The sequence below is a fragment of the Gorilla gorilla genome, chromosome 3, assembly GCF_029281585.2.
Source record: "Gorilla gorilla gorilla isolate KB3781 chromosome 3, NHGRI_mGorGor1-v2.1_pri, whole genome shotgun sequence".
NCBI lineage: Eukaryota > Metazoa > Chordata > Mammalia > Primates > Hominidae > Gorilla > Gorilla gorilla.
Window position 1 is genome coordinate 134,977,211 of NC_073227.2, and position 16,423 is coordinate 134,993,633.

The following is a 16,423-nucleotide window of genomic DNA, read 5'->3' on the forward strand; positions in this document are numbered from 1 at the left end:
GTGAATGGTAATGCCTTTCTGATTTGACTCTCAGGTTGGCTGTTGTTGGTGTACAGGTGTGCTAGTGATTTTTGTACATTGATTTTGTATTCTAAAACTTTTTTGAAGTTGTTTATTACTTGAAGGAGCTTTTGGACCAATACTATGGGGTTTTCTAGATATAGAATTGTGTCATTTACAAACAGGGATGGTTTGATTTCTTCCCTTCCTATTCAGGTTCTCTTCATTTCTTTGTCTTGACTGATTGCTCTGATCAACACTTCCAATACTATCTTGAATAGAAGTGGTAGAGGAGGGCATTCTTGTCTTGTGCCAGTTTTCAAGGGGAATGCTTCCAGCTTTTGCCCATTCAGTATGACGTTGACTTTGGGTTTGTCATAAATGGCTCTTATTATTTTGAGGTATGCTCCTTCAATACCTAGTTTATTGAGAGTTTTTAACATGAAGAAATTGTGAATTTTGTCAAAAGCCTTTCCGCATCTATAATCATGTGGTTTTTGTCTTTAGTTCTGTTTATATGAAGAATCACATTTACTGATTTGCATATGTTGAACCAACCTTACATCTTGGGAATGAAACCAAGTTGATCATGGTGGATGAGCTTTTTGATGTGCTGCTGGATTTGGTTTGAGAATATTTTGTTGAGAATTTTTGCATCAGTGTTCATCAAAGATACTGGCACAAAGTTTTCTTTTTTTGCTGAGTCTCTGCCAGGTTTTGGTATCAGGATGAGACTGGTCTCATAGAATAAACCTACTCAAGAGTCCCTCCTCCTCAATTTTTTGGAATAGTTTCAGTAGAAATTGTACCAGCTCTTATTTGTATGTCTGGAAAAATTTGGTTATGAATCCTTCTGGTCCTGGGCTTCTTTTGGTTGGTAGGCTATTTATTATTGATTCAATTATGGAGCTCATTATTGTTCTGTTCTGGGAATCCGTTTTTTCCTGGATCAGTCTTGGGAGGGTTTATGTGTCCAGGAATTTATCCACCTCTTCTAGGTTTTCTATTTTGTGTGCATAGAGGTGTTTACAGTAGTTTCTGATGGTTATTTTTATTTCCGTGGGGTCAGTATTAACATCCCCTTCATCATTTCTAATTCTGTTTGTTTGGATCTTCTCTCTTCATTAGTCTAGCTAGCAGCCTTATTATTTTTTTTCAGAAAACCAACTCCTGGATTTGTTGATCTTCAAAATGGTTTTTCATGTCTAATTTTCCATCAGTTTAGCTCTGATTTTGGTTATTTCTTGTCTTCTGCTAGATTTGGGGTTGATATATTCTTGCTTCTCTAATTCTTTCAGTTGTGATGTTAGGTTGTTAATTCAAGATCTTTCTAACTGGGCATTTAGAGCTATGAATTTCCCTCTTAGCACTACTTTAGCTGTATCCTGGAGATTTTGGTATGTTGGATCTTTAGTCTCATTAGTTTCAAAGAACTTATTGATTTCTGCCTTAATTTCATTATTTATCCTAAAGTTATTCAGGGGCATATTGTTAAATTTCCATGTAATTGCATGGTTTTGAGCAATTTTCCTAGTCTTGACTTCTACTTTTATTCTGCTGTGGTCCGAGAATGTGTTTGGTGTAATTTCAGTTCCTTTGCATTTGCTGAGGATTGTTTTACATCCAGTTATGTGGTAGATTTTAGAATATGTGCCACAAGGCAATGAGAAGAATGTGCATTCTGTTGTTGTTTGGTGGAGAGTTCTGTACAGGTCTATCAGATCCATTTGGTCCAAGGCTGAGTTCAGGTTCTGAATATATTTGTTAATTTTCTGGCTTAATGATCTGTCTAATACTGTCACTGGAGTTTTTAAGTCTGTCATTATTATTATGTGGTAGTCTATATCTCTTTGTAGATCTCTAAGAACTTCCTTTATGAATCTAGCTGCTCCTGTGTTAGGTGCATATATATTTAGGATAGTTAGGTCTTCTTGTTGAATTAATCCCTTTATCATTATGTAATGCCTTTCTTGATCTTTGTTCATTTAAACTCTGTTTTGTCTGAAATTAGGATTGCAACTCCTGCTTTTTTTCTGTTTTCGATTTGCTTGGTAGATTTCCCTCCATCACTTTACTTTGAGTCTATGGGTGTCATTACACATGAGATGCATCTCTTGAAGACAGTGTACCATTGGGTCTTGCTTTTTTACCCAGCTTGCCACTCTTGTGCCTTTTAACTGGGGCATTTAGACCATGTACATTCAAGCTTAGTGCAGACATGTGTAGATTCGATCCTATCATTGTGTTGTTACCTGGTTATTCTGCCTTGCTTGTGTGGTTGCTTTACAATGTCACTGGTCTGTGTATTTAAGTATGTTTTTGTATTTGCTGGTGGTGGTCTTTCCTTTCTGTATTTAGTGTCCCTTTCAAAATCTCTTGTAAGGCAGGTCTGGTGGTAACAAACTCCTAGAACGTTTGCTTACCTGAAAAGGATCTTATTTCTCCATCACTTAGGAAGCTTAGTTTACCTGGATATGAAATATCTGTTTTTCTTTAAGAATGTTGAATGTAGGTCCCCAATCTTTTCTGGCTTGTAGGATTTCAGCTGAGAGGCCAACTGTTAGCCTAATGGGGTTCTCTTTGTAAGTGACCTGTCCTTTTTCTGTAGCTGCCTTTAATATTCTTTCTTTCATTTCAACCTTGGAAAATCTGATGATTACATGTATTGGGGGTAATCTTGTGTAGAATCTTGCAGGGGTTCTCTGTATTTCCTGAATTTGACTGTTGGCTTCTCTAGCAAGTTTGGAAAATTTTTGATAGACAATATCCTGAAATATGTTTTGCAAGTTGTTTGCTTTCTCCCTTCCCTTTCAACAATGCCAGTGATTCATAGATTTGGCCTGTTTACATAATCCCATACTTCTCAGAGGTTTTGCTCATTCCTCTTCATTCTTTTTTCTTTATTTTTGTCTGAGTGTCTTATTTCCAAGAGCCAGTCTTCACGTTCTGAGATTCTTTCCTCAGCTTGGTCTATTCTGTTGTTAATACTTCTGATTGCATTGTGAAATACTTTTATTGTGTTTTTCAGCCTTGTCAGATTCATTAGGCTCTTTTTTATATCAGCTATTTTGTCCTTCAGCTCCTGTATCATTTTACTATGATTCTTAGTTTCCTTGGATTGAGTTTTGCTGTTCTCCCGAATTTTGATCTTCATTTCTATCCATATTCTGAATTCTATTTTTGTAATTTCAGCCAGCTCAGCCTAGTTAAGAACTCTTGGCCGGGCACAGTGGCTCACGCCTGTAATCCCAGCACTTTGGGAGGCTGAGGCGGGCGGATCATGAGGTCAGGAGATGAAGACCATCCTGGCTAACATGGTGAAATCCCGTCTCTACTAAAAAATACAAAAAATTAGCTGGGCATGGTGGCGGGCACCTGTGGTCCCAGCTACATGGGAGGCTGAGGCATGAGAATGGCATGAACCTGGGAGGTAGAGCTTGCAGTGAGCCGAGATTGAGATTGTGCCACTGTGCTCCAGCCTGGGCGACAGAGCGAGACTCTGTCTAAAAAAAAAAAAAAAACTCTTGTTGGAGAACTGGTGCAGTTGCTTGGAGGTGACACCACACTCTGGCCATTTGCATTACTAGAGTTCTTGCATTGGTTCTTTCTCACGTCTGCATGTGAGTGTTCCTTTAAGGAGGCATAGATTGAGTATAGTCAAGAGACTTCTTTTACGGATGTTTTCACAGGGCCAATGCTTTTCGCAGAGTCTTTATTTGACTCTCACTGACTTGTTGTCTTTGGTTTCACAGTGGGATATGTTAGCAAGGTATATTTGTAGCTGAAGCTTTGGGATGTGATCCAGTAGGAGGTGCTTAGGTATACTGGTCTCTTGGTAGACTCTTGCTTGGTTGTGTGGCTCTCCTTTCTTTCCTCATAGTTGCAGCTGTGTGCCCTCTCAATGCTCTGAAATTGTGGGCTCCTGTCCCCTTTGACTGCTGGCTGGAGATTGTGGCTTGGAACTCTTGGGCAGCCTGCTGTAGCTCTAGAACAATTTCAGGGTATATGTTCCTTCCTCAACTTGGAGGCAGCAGAGGAAAGGACCTTAGAAGTGGCTGTGACCAAGGGTCTTTTGCTTGTCCCCTGGGGGCTTTACCCTAGAAAGATGCAGGTCAGCAATCACTCAGTGCAATCAGCTTAGGATGGACAGTCTGTAGCCATCACATTTAAAAAACCAATTTGTAAAAGTAGTCTGTATCTGGTTTACAGTAAGAACTTCAAATTCTGATTACACCTTGGAAAAACATACGCAAACTGATGTCCTTATGTAACAGAAATATGCTATAACTGGCCAGGCTTTTTCTACCTAGCTTGCCCTTTTATGTGGAATATTCCTTTAGACAGTTTGTTTACTATGCCATAGTCCTTTATTACAGAAACTAAGGGAGGCAATGAATGAGAAACAAGGCAATGGAGATACTCACAATGAGATTCCAATCATGAAGTAAAATACACACAGGTAACATAATAAGTCTGAACACTAGGGGCAAAGTCCTTAGTGCTTATTTTTTCTCATGGATACAGAAACTACTTTCTTTGCGGACCAAGGGAGGGTCAGGCTTGGGACTGACATGTACAAACAAACATATACTTAGTAGTTTCATCTGGGAGCTAAAGCCTGACCTGAGAAAGTCACTACTTAAGCATCATTATTTTAAGATAACCAAGTGAAATCATGGACACAAAATATTGCTTATACCAATTTACCAGGGCAAGCCCCTTACTTCTTTCTTAAAACTAATACAAGTGGTTTTTATGTTAAAAAGCAGAGGGTATTGCCCTAAAAATAATAGTAGATTTTGAAGTCTTCTGTAACCTTCCTTAGTCCATTTTCTGTTGCTATAACAGAATACCAAAGACTGGGTAATTTAGAAAGAAGAGACATTTACTTAGCTCAAAGTTCTGGAGGATGAGAAGTCTAAGATTGGGAAGCTGCCTCAGATGAAGCGCTCCTTGCTTCATTATCTCATGGCAGAAGGGTAAAAGGGCAAGTGAGTACACGCGAAAGAGATACCAGGAGCCAAAATCACTTTATAACTCCCCCACTCCTGAGACAACAACATTAATCCATCCATAAAAGCTCTGCCCTCATGACTCAATCACCTCCTATTAGGCCTCACCTCTTAACACTGTTGCACTGTGGATTAGGTTTTGAACACATGAACTTTTGGGGGGACACATTCAAACCACAGAAGTTTCCAATAAGACTAGGTTGACTAGGTCGGGCACAGTGGCTAATGCCTGTAATCCCAGCCTTTGTGAGGCTGCGGCAGGTGGATCATGAGGTCAGGAGTTTGAGATCAGCCTGGCCAACATGGTGAAATCCTGTCTCTACCAAAAATACAAAAATTAGCTAGGCGCGGTGGTGGGCGCCTGTAATCCCAGTACACGAGAGGCTGAGGCAGAAAAATTGCTTGAATCCAGGAGGTGGAGGTTGCAGTGAGCCGAGATCATGCCACTGCACTCCAGACTGGGCGACAGAGCAAAACTCTGTCATGGAACAAACAAAAAAAGGGTAAGCTGACTATGAGAGAAACTGTTTGTTTTGGGAAGCACAGAAACCATGGTACTGGGGGGGATATGATATAGGTCAGAAAGTTTTGATATTTTTGAATTATGCTTAATGGAACTGAGAGCTGCCATAGAAGTTGACAATTAAAAGAAGATCTGGGTGAAGATTAGCATCTATAAAATAAAAAGAGGATATTGTGACCTCATTCACCTAGTGCTGCAATATTAGAACTACTTGGTATTTCCTGGAGCTTGCAATTTATTTACATAAAATAAAATAAATTATGGTGACACTAAGGTATTATATTATGAAGCTCTTTATTCTCAGGAGGTATTACAGCCCAAACCCAGAGAGGCTGTAATAGTAAGTAACACCCACAAAATGAATGGGAAGAAAGCTGTGTTTTGGGTATAGCCTTAACTTTGACCTCATGCAGTATTCTCCTCTAAAATCTTGATTGGTCTTGAATTACCAGAGACTCAATATAGGCTATCTAACAATCCAGTATAGCAAATTTTCCAGTCCTGAAAAGTTTAAGGGTTATATAAGATAGATTTTCTATTTCCATAGATTTTCTACAACTCACCAGAGTTCATCATGAAGTTTTTGAAATTGTTTAAAAAGATTCAACTACTAGGTATTAGATTAGAGAGTAGAGTTTCATTGATGCTATTTTCTAATCATGAAAATACATATTGCTTTAGAAGGACATATAGATGTCTCTATGTCTACATGATGTCTATAATCATGTAATTAAAATTATTAAAAATATGAGCATTTTTGGTTTGATCCTTTATGGGATAGTCCTTTAGACTGTTTATAAAATATTTAATGAGAGTCTAGAAGTTGTCAGGCAATACAGCTATCTCTATCATTTTCAAAGATCTAGAAATCCCTTTTTGCTCCTCTGATCCTTCTCTATTAAAATTTGATCCATGCATCAACATTATCTAATGTAGTCTCTAATGCCTAACAAAATATAATAAATTATTAGAAATGAAATAAATTAATCAACACATATAAAAATGTGCTGTGGTGTGTAGTTTATACATTTGAAGTATATAGTTAAAACTGAAAGCAAGAAACTAGAGTTTGGAAGAAAATAAGAGATGATGGGAAAGAAAGAATGAAAGAGCAAAAAGAGAAGGTGAAGATGTGATGGTATATTTTGTTATCATATGGACTTTGTGCATGATCCTCATTCTGTTTACTATCAGGTTTAGTGTTCTTATAAATATAGCAAGCCAGAATCTGCAGGAAATGGGAATTAAAACAAAAAATGGCACAATATTAAAACTGGATATATAGGAAATTAAGGCCCAATTATCATGGACATTTTTGGACCATGACTTATTTATAAAGCAGTTGTTCTGGGGTAAAAAAGGAGACATAACAAGGCAGTCTGGGATTATGTGCTCCTCGAATTTGTAGGGTTTCTCAAATGGCCAGATTGGAGTCATGCTCTTCAACCTTTCCTCCCATCAAGATTTAAACTGTGCTATGAGATCCAGTCTTAATGGCCTGCATAGTTCAGGGCATGATCATTGACTCAAACAGACCTCAATTCAGTTCTCAGTTTTGCAGCTTTCCAGCAGTGACCTTAGATAAGTTTTATTCCTAAACTCTCTGCTACTCTAACTCAAGCAGGGATAATAACAGTACCTACCTCAAGGATTTTTATAATTAAAATTACACAGTAATTGCACCTGGAAAACACTACTTAGGATTCAATGCAGAAGCCATAATTTTTATCATTATTATTATGGAGAGCAGCATCAAATTAGACCTAATGAATCTTTGTGTACATTTAGATGCTCTATGTTCCTCAGGTCTTCAAAATAGACAATCACATTTAAAGAGCTCAAAGAGAAGAGCCGGTTTGTGAAGTCAGTGATGTTGTCAGAGTTATAAGGTGCCCCATCACAATATATTCAAATACTTGGATCTGTTAGCAAAGGGGTGTTGGAATGTACAGCCACCCACATTTCTCTCTATGATTGAATTTAAATCCATTCTGGTCTATTCTACTTTACATGGTCTACATTACAGGGTCATTTGATGTAAAAGTGTACCATTAATAATTTATTTTGGGAGGTATCATTTTTGAAAGTATTAAAGGAAAATTTGTATATTACTTTTAAAGTATTCATTAATCATGACATTACAAAAGTATATTCTTGCAAGTAGTTTAATATCTGAACACACAAAAACTTTTTAAACCATGTTGCATTTACTATAAAATGCCTAAAACTCATGTAGAGCTTTGAGCACACTCTTTTTTCTCTAGTATTCTTTTTCAAAAAGTCTTCATTTTAAACCTATTCCTGACTTCAGTAAATTTTCAGGATACAAAATCACTGTACAAAAATCAGTAGCATGTCTCTACACCAATGACATTCAAGCTTAGAGCCAAACCAATAATGCAATCCTACATACAATAGACACACACACACAAAATAAAATATCTGGAATACATCTAACCAAGGAGGTGAAAAGAGAACTACACAGCACTGCTAAAAGAAATTATAGATGACACAAACAAATGGATAAACATTCCATGCTCATGGATTGGAAGAACTGATACCATTAAAATGGCCATACTACCTAAAGAAATTTACAGATTCAATGCTATTCCTATCAAACTACCAACATCATCATACTGTAAACCTCAGCATCACACAGTATAACCAAGTAAGAAACCTGCACATGTACCTACCTCCTGAATCTAAAATAAAAATTGGAAAAAACCAACCAACCAAAACAAAACCTATTCCCATTTTCACATTCTTCTTCCGCAAAAAGATGTATACATGTATTATAATACATGTATCTATCAATATTAAGGTCTACTCTTTCATTCATATATTATTTTGTCAGTGGGTAATGTCTCTACTATTTCTACTTGAAAATGAGAAAAAGAATCAATGTAGTAATTTTATCAGAAAATGTTTGAGTCAAAATATATTAAGGTAACTATGGACAAAAATGGATGAAGTTCATTAAAGTGTGAAATGTAATAACTAAATTATTCCCTCTAATTGAATTTTCCTTCTTTTTTTGACTTACGGAACTTTTATTCATCCTTTAAAACACTGTTCAAATGTCAATTATTTGTGAAGTCTTCTGAAACTTTCTCACACAATTATCGTACTTCCTCTGTATTACTTCCATGCTTTCATCATCTTCTATTTTTACATGTGTAATATATTTACCCGTATTTCCCACAATTCTGAGTTCCTTGAGGATCAGAGGATCATGACACATTCATATTTGTGGCTGGACTGTCTAACAGGGCCTACACCTATAGTGCTCAACTGTTTATTCATTTGGATTGAAACAGTATGAAAAGTACAATTTAACAAAGCAATATATTTCAAGTTTAATATATAGAAAGTACTTTTAAAATTGTAATATGTATTTTAAGGTAGGTTTATTCACTTGATTTATAAAATTGTCCAAGAAGTATTACTAATACATTATTTTATTCTCAGACAAAATACCCTTTAGTTCTTGAAGAACTAAAAAACCTACCTGTTCTTCATGCCCTCGTCAAGTACAATCTTTCCCAATATCCTTTGTCTAACAAGTCTAGCTAATATTAATTGCCTTCTCTTCTTTCTCACTACTTGTTTTTATTACATGTTTGACAGTTGATTACATTTAAATACAGTATGATTATATACTTACATTTTTTTCAAAATGTTTTTAAGTTACTTCTTTCCCCAGCTTGTTAAGGACAGAATCAATAAAATAATTTTTGTTGGGGGTTAAGGGAGCAAATTCTCTACAGTGTTTATTAAAACTGAGCATAAATTGGGTGTTTAACAAACATTTGCTAGATGGATGAATGCAGTACAGCTAGTGAGATGAATAAAATGAATGTAAGAACTGTTTTAAAGAGATACTAGGTTACTTACTATAATAAAAGGCAAAGTATTAGAAGAACTTGGTCTTGTCAGAACACTGTATGAAAAATCAGTCCTGCAGTCACAAAAAAGGTAGCAAGGAAGCTAAAAAAGGACATTTTCCATTATGCTGTGCTGCCTCCAGTAACAGAAAAATTCCCAATTAAATCTGTCAATAAATATAACAACCCCAACAAAACTTAGAAAGCTGGATAATTTTCTCAATTACCAGTTAGAGTTGTAGATAGAGAATACTGTTAACATGTATTGAGCACTACTAGGTGCCAGGAGCTATGTCTTGCTTTATGAAATAGACACTACTATTATATTCATTTCACAGATAAAGAAATCAAAACACAGAAAAGTTAGGTAACATGCCAAAAAATCACACATCTAACAAATGGTGAGGCAGAAGTTCAATTTGTTGTGGGACAATCAAAGACCAGAGAGATCGAAAAGGTTCAGGAGAGTCTATTAAGGTGATCACCGGCCCAGCCGGACATATGTCCAGAAAGTATGAGCCCCAAACTAAGGGCTTTTCCTACTTTTAAACATCTTAAGGCAGGAACTATGTGAGGTGGGAAGCAAGTTACAGAAGTGAGAAACAAAGGCAGTTAATCAAGCATTACAACATTTCTTACATCTTGAGAAAGACATGTCTTGCAACCTAAACGTAACGGTCTTGTGACCCTGCAGCCATGCAGGAGCTCACTGGCCTGTAATAAACCTGAAGTATTTGGAGTTGGGGAGTATAGATAAGGTCCACTGTCCACAGAGACAAGACAGGCTGTTAACATTCTCTTTTAACTTGAGTGTAAGGCCGGCGGGGGAAGGGGGGGCGTTGTCACACTTCACAGCAACTTTAAGAGGATTTTAAAATATGTATTACTACTACTATTAATTTATAGTTGATTTCATTAATTCCTTCTTCATTCTCCCCTTTTGGTGCTTGACACAAATGTACCTTTTCCATCGTCATCAATTTGTAAGCAGCAATTTGTTAAATTAAGTTTTCCACACACTCCTCCTAAAGCTAAAAGATAATCCAGTGCTAACCTGTTCTGATAAATGGCATCTTTCATCTAGATCACTTGTATGGCTAGCAAGCCTAAGGCTCGGGCTGTTTCATTGACTATAATTTCCAGAACTGCTGGCAACCTTATGATGTGGTTTAACATATAAATAGGAGTACAGTATCCCCATGACCCATCCTGTGCCCAGGTGGCTGGTCCACAGTATTTGATAATTCTTTCAGGGGGCCATTTATTATTGTTCCAGCTCCCCATTTCAGTGTCCTTTTTAATGTTAGTATTTATTTTTTCCACAGTACTTATTTTTGTAAACACATGTCTTCTGACTCTTTTTCTGCCTTCATCATATCCCAAATAGCTTGGATTTTCCCTTTGCTGCAGTGGGAGTAGGAAAAAAGATGGCTATATTTTTCCTAATACACATGCCCCTGTCCATTTATCGGGTAGTAATTGATAAACCTTTGTTCCACAGATGCAATATAACCCTGCAGGTTCTCTCTAAACAGCTGGAGCATCTAATTGGTACCATGATTGATTTAGTGTTGGGAACTGCAAAAAGGGATTAAAATCTGACACAGAGGAATTGTCTATAAAGCTTCTCCCTTGTGTTCTGTTTTCAATTTCTTCAAAATATTGTTGACCTAGGCAAGTTGTTTCCCCTACCTGGTTCTGAAAGGCCTTGCCCCAATGGGCGATACAGTATTTTATGATGATGGGGTTCCTTAATAGCCAAACACTTGGATTTGCTGAATTTTGTAACAAATTCAGGCAAGGTAAAATTGTCTTGTGGCATCAATTCTCTGGCATCCCAGGGCCATTGATCTCACATATTAGTACCTCCACATACATAACATGAAGTAACTCGTAAATTATTAGCAATACTTTTGGCTAGCTGGGCAAGCAGATTTTCAGCTGATATAGGAGGAATTTGAATTTCTGATATTTCAGGATTAAAGTGTTCAGGATTAAACTGAAAGATTTATAAAATCTAAACTGTTGTATCGGGCTAACTTGAATTTGGGTCCTTTGGGTTTTCTTTGTGATGACTAGAGGAATACCAAGTCCTAGGAGTGCTCCCACCTGATCAAAAATTAGTAACCCTTTATACCCTTTAGTCCAGAAAGGCATATTTGGCTTTAGTATTGTCAGATTGAGTGGGTTGCATGTTTCAGTTGTGCACCCTATAGTTGCCTCTTGGCTGGCAAATAGAGCAACCCTTCCTGTGTAGAGGTGCTGTTTAAATTCATGTGTGGTCCACTGATTATCACAATCAGGGCAGTCTTTTTTGGACTCTCCTATTACAGCCTTGGTGGCTCTGTGCTGACTCTTTCTTGTCCTAGATTTTTACAGATGGTCCCAATATTACTTAGCTTACTGAGATGTGCAGCTTGGCAGGCATCAAAATGTATGAAGACAGGCCCTTTATGAGAGTAAGGGAATAATTCCATTTTGTTTACAAGTTTACTGACCCCGGTTTCTGTGGGGTTTGTGTATGATGGCATTACGGGTTCGCCAATTTGGACTTCAAACCAGAAGTCATAGGGCAAGAACTCTGGGTCATAACATACTTGGGGCTGCCTGTTTCCAGGATCACAGACTGAGTAACTAGTCTGGTTATAGACACAAGTTCCTGTATGAGTCCCTGTACACTCATAGTAGGTCTGGTATAACAGAGTTTTAGTCACACCTTTTCTGGACCAGTCTTCTATCATACAGTGATGACAGTCATCCTGCTCCCCTTTTATGACCATAGGTGAAAGTGTCAGTGGCTTCAGTATTACTAATATGATTAAACTTATACTATGCATGGGCACCCTTCTGGGCAACAAGCTTGGCAGCATTTACAAAGATAATATGACAGCAAAATAAATCAGTACAAGTAGGAGTATAACTATTGTTTGTAAATTCAATCCACATTTACTTATCTACCATTGACTTCCTCAGGCTTCGGCCATGAGTAGACTAGTCAGCTTCCGGTTGTGTGACTAGAGCAGGGCTTGATGTTTTCTCAAGCTTCAGCTGTGCGTGGACCAACCAGCTTCCAGTGTGATCGGAGCAGGGCAGTTGTCCTTGTCAGCCGTGGCTTGGTTTCACCAGTGTCGGGTGGTCTGGATTTTGTTGACTGGTCCACTGGTCCTGGGCAGTGGCTGCTGCTGGTTTCAGCTGGCTATGATGAACCCAAGGTGTGATACCTGCAACTTTAACAGCAGTGGTGGTAGACAAGATCACAATATGGGGGCCATCCCATAAAGGCCCTAAAGTGGTTGGGTTTCATCATTTGACCTAGACAGAGTCTTCAGGTTGGAAGGGATGTACTGCATCTGTGAGGCTAACAGGTATTCTTTTTCTTACCCACCCTTGTATTTCCTGCATGGCCTCACCTAAGGCTTGCATTTGCCTTCTTAAGGTTAATCCCCCAATTTCTTTCTTTCTTTCTTTTTTTTTTTTTTTTTGAGACAGTGTCTTGCTCTAATCCCCTTTTATCTGAGTTATGATTGCGGGTGGTCAGCTGAACACTATCTCATAGCGTGAATACCAGTTAATTTAGTAGGGGTGCACCTGACTCGGAGAAGGACCATGGGGAGCACCTGATCCCACCTTAGATGAGTTTCTTGGCAAAACTTCTTTAACAGCTGTTTGAATGTCTGGTTCATTTTTTCAGCTTTTCCAGAACTCTGTGGGTGATAAGCTGTATGCAGTTTCCATTTGATTTTTAACATCTGCATTAACTGTTGTACTATTTTCTGCCGCAAATGCTGGGCCACTGTCTGATTCTAAAGTTAGAGGCAGTCCAAATCTAGGAATAATGTCCTTTAGTAAGATCCTGGTTACTTCCCGAGCTTTCTCTGTCCCGGTGGGAAATGACTCGACCCACCCTGAGAAAGTGCAGACAAACGTTAACCTCCTGTACCGGTAGCCTCCAACTCGAGGCAGCTTGGTAAAGTCCACAAGCAGGTTTTCACAAGGTGTAGCTTCAGTTTTTTGAATCCCTGGGGGCTGTGTTGGCCCCTGCAGTGGCTCACAAATGGTTCGAGTGATGGCAATTAGACGCGGCACATAGAAATGCCATCCTACAAGAGTCTCTAATGCAGTTTTCTCCATATGCGTTCCTTGATGAAACTGCTTTATGAACTGGGGTGGGGGGGCTATTGCTTCTGGGATGGCGAGCCTCCCATCTGAGAACTTCCACCAACCTCCTTTCTGGTAACTTCCATTCTCCTGCTCAAACCAAGCCTTTTCATTAGCAGAATAGTTAGGGGGTTCTGTAAGGGGAAGCTCCAGTAAAGGCATAGTAAGGGTTTCCTTTTCCTTCTTAGTTACCTCTGTCATTGCAGCTCTTTTGGCTTCTCTGTCCACCTTTCTGTTTCCTCTAGCCTCATCACCTCCTTCTGTTTGATGCCCTTTGCAATAGATGACTGCTACTTCTTTTGGAACCCATACGGCTTCTAAGAGCTGCTCTATTTCCTTTTAATTTTTTATTTTCTTTCCTTCAGTAGTTAACAACCCTCTTTCCTTATATATGGCTCCATGGGCATGCAAAGTGGCAAAAGCATACCTTGAGTCAGTATAGATGTTTACTGATTGTCCTTTTGCCAAGAGCAATGCTCTAGTGAGAGCTATTAGCTCAGCAATTTGGGCTAAAGTTCCGACTGGCAGAGGGTGGGCTTCAGATACTGAATTCAGTGTTACCACTGCATATCCAGCCCATCTGACACCTTCAGATATGAAGCTGCTCCCATCAGTAAAGTATTCGACATCTGGGTCTTTTAAGGGCTGGTCCTTTATGTCTTTTCGGCTTGAGAAAACCTCATCCAGTATTTCCACACAACAGTCATACCCAGGGCCACACAACATGGGCTTTCCATGCTCTACCCATTCTATTGGCAGCAGTGTGGCTGGATTTAGAGTATTCACAATCTCCAAGGTTATGTAGGGGTTTTCACACAAAAGCCCTTGATATTTTAACATCCTAGGGTTAGAAAGCCAGTGATGCCCACTCTGCTCCATCAGGGTGATGACCGTGTGGGGAACCCAAATTATCAACCTTTGTCCCAATTTGAGCTTGTTAGCATCTTCTGCTAACAGGACAGTGGCTGCCAATGCCTTGAAACACGGTGGCCATCCCATAGCCACCAAGTCTAGCCCTTTGGACTAATATGCCATGGGCCAATACCATGACCCTAGTATTTGTACCCAGACTCCTGTAGCTATTCCTTAACTTTCATGAACATACAGGTAAAAAGGCTTTTTCATGTCTGGCAGTCCTAATGCTGGGGTCTGGATCAAAGCCTTCTTGATTTCTTTGAAGGCCATGTTCTGCTCTTTTCCCCATAGGAGGGGTTCCTTTTCCCCCTTTTTGTGGCTTCATATAATGGCTTAGCCATGAGCAAGAAATTTAGGGTCCAAATGCGAAGAACCCTGCTGCCTCTAGGAACTTTCTTATCTGGCACCGGGTGGTTGGAGTAGGAAACGCACAAACAGCCTGCTTTCATTCACCACCGAGCCATCTTTTCCCTTGGCTTATACAGAAGCCTAAATACTGGACACTTTTAAAGCAGATTTGAGCCTTTTTTGCCTGACACTTTATATCCTGCCTTCCACAGCAGGTGCAGAAGGTTTTGGGTTTTTCCCGGGTGCAGTAGCCCTTGGCCAGTGGCTTTCTTATACCATGGTCCTGACCATTTTCCTTATTCTTGACATTCATCCTTTCAGTGTCCTTTCCTTTTGCACCATTCACATTAATCTTTTTCTAGCCTTGGCCAGCTCTTAAATCCCTGTCCAGACTGGCCTCTTTCACGACTGCACCCACGCCTCCTTGCAAAGTCAGCTTCCCTTCCCGTGAGGGCTGCTGCTAGTAAATCTGCCTTTCCTTAAGCTTCCAATTAGCTTCCTTCTTTGCCTCCTGATCTCCGTTAATGTACACCTTCGTAGCCACTTTAGTAAGCTGAGTAGCACTCACGCCTGTGGAGCTTCTAACTTCTGCAATTTATGCCTGATATTTCCCTGGGCCTGCCTTACAAATGCCATATTTACCATGTACTGTTTTTCAGCAGCCTCAGGGTCAAATGGCATATGAAGCCGGTAAGCCTCGCAGAGCCTCTCGTAAAATTCACCGGGACTTTCATCTGGCTTCTGGTGGACCTCTGAGACCTTTCTGATATTGGTGGCCTTTTTCCCTCCAGCCTTTATTCCATTTAGGAGTGCCTCTCAATACCACTGCACTTTGTAGCCCTTGAGCCTGATTAGGGTCCCAGCCTGGGACAGCCTCCATCAGAAGTGCTTGTTGTGCATACTGCCTGATATCTCCTGTGCCTGCAGGCGCATTGTTCTCCAGCCACTGGAGAGCAGCTTATATAACTCTTTGGTGCTCTTCCATATCAAATAATGACAGAAGAAGTTGTTTGCAATCAACCCAGGTAGGATTGTACATTAGGAAAATGGGCTGCATTAAATCTATAAGAGCCTGAGGCTTTTCTGTATAGGAGGGAGTATGTTGTCTCCAATTTCAGAGATCAGTAGTAGAGAAGGGCTGATAAATGAAGAGCCATTCTCCCCCTTGGACTTCATTCTGTGCATTCAAATAAATTTGTCCCCATGTTTATCGGAGGGGCATCTGCATTGCTTGGGCATGACCTGACCTAAGATAGCCAACCTCATCCCCCTGGAATTCCTCCCTTGGGTTTTCAGGTAAGGGCTCTGACTTCTGTCTGTGTGGTGTTGCCTGAGGGATGCTGTCTTCTGAGTCTGAGCCTCCAGAGGCAGCCGGGGCAGCCTCCTGTCTAAGCCTTGCCAAGGATGGATAAATTGGTGCATAGGGGGTAGAGTTCTAACTCTTCAGATGGGGCCTGTAGGACAGGTTTTTTCTGCTTTTCCTGTGACTCTTTTTCTTTTTCTGATGACTTGCAGTCTCTTTCTATTGTTCCTGGTTTTGTCCAGGCCATTAGAGTCTTACAGTAGGTCTCAAAGCAGGTCTG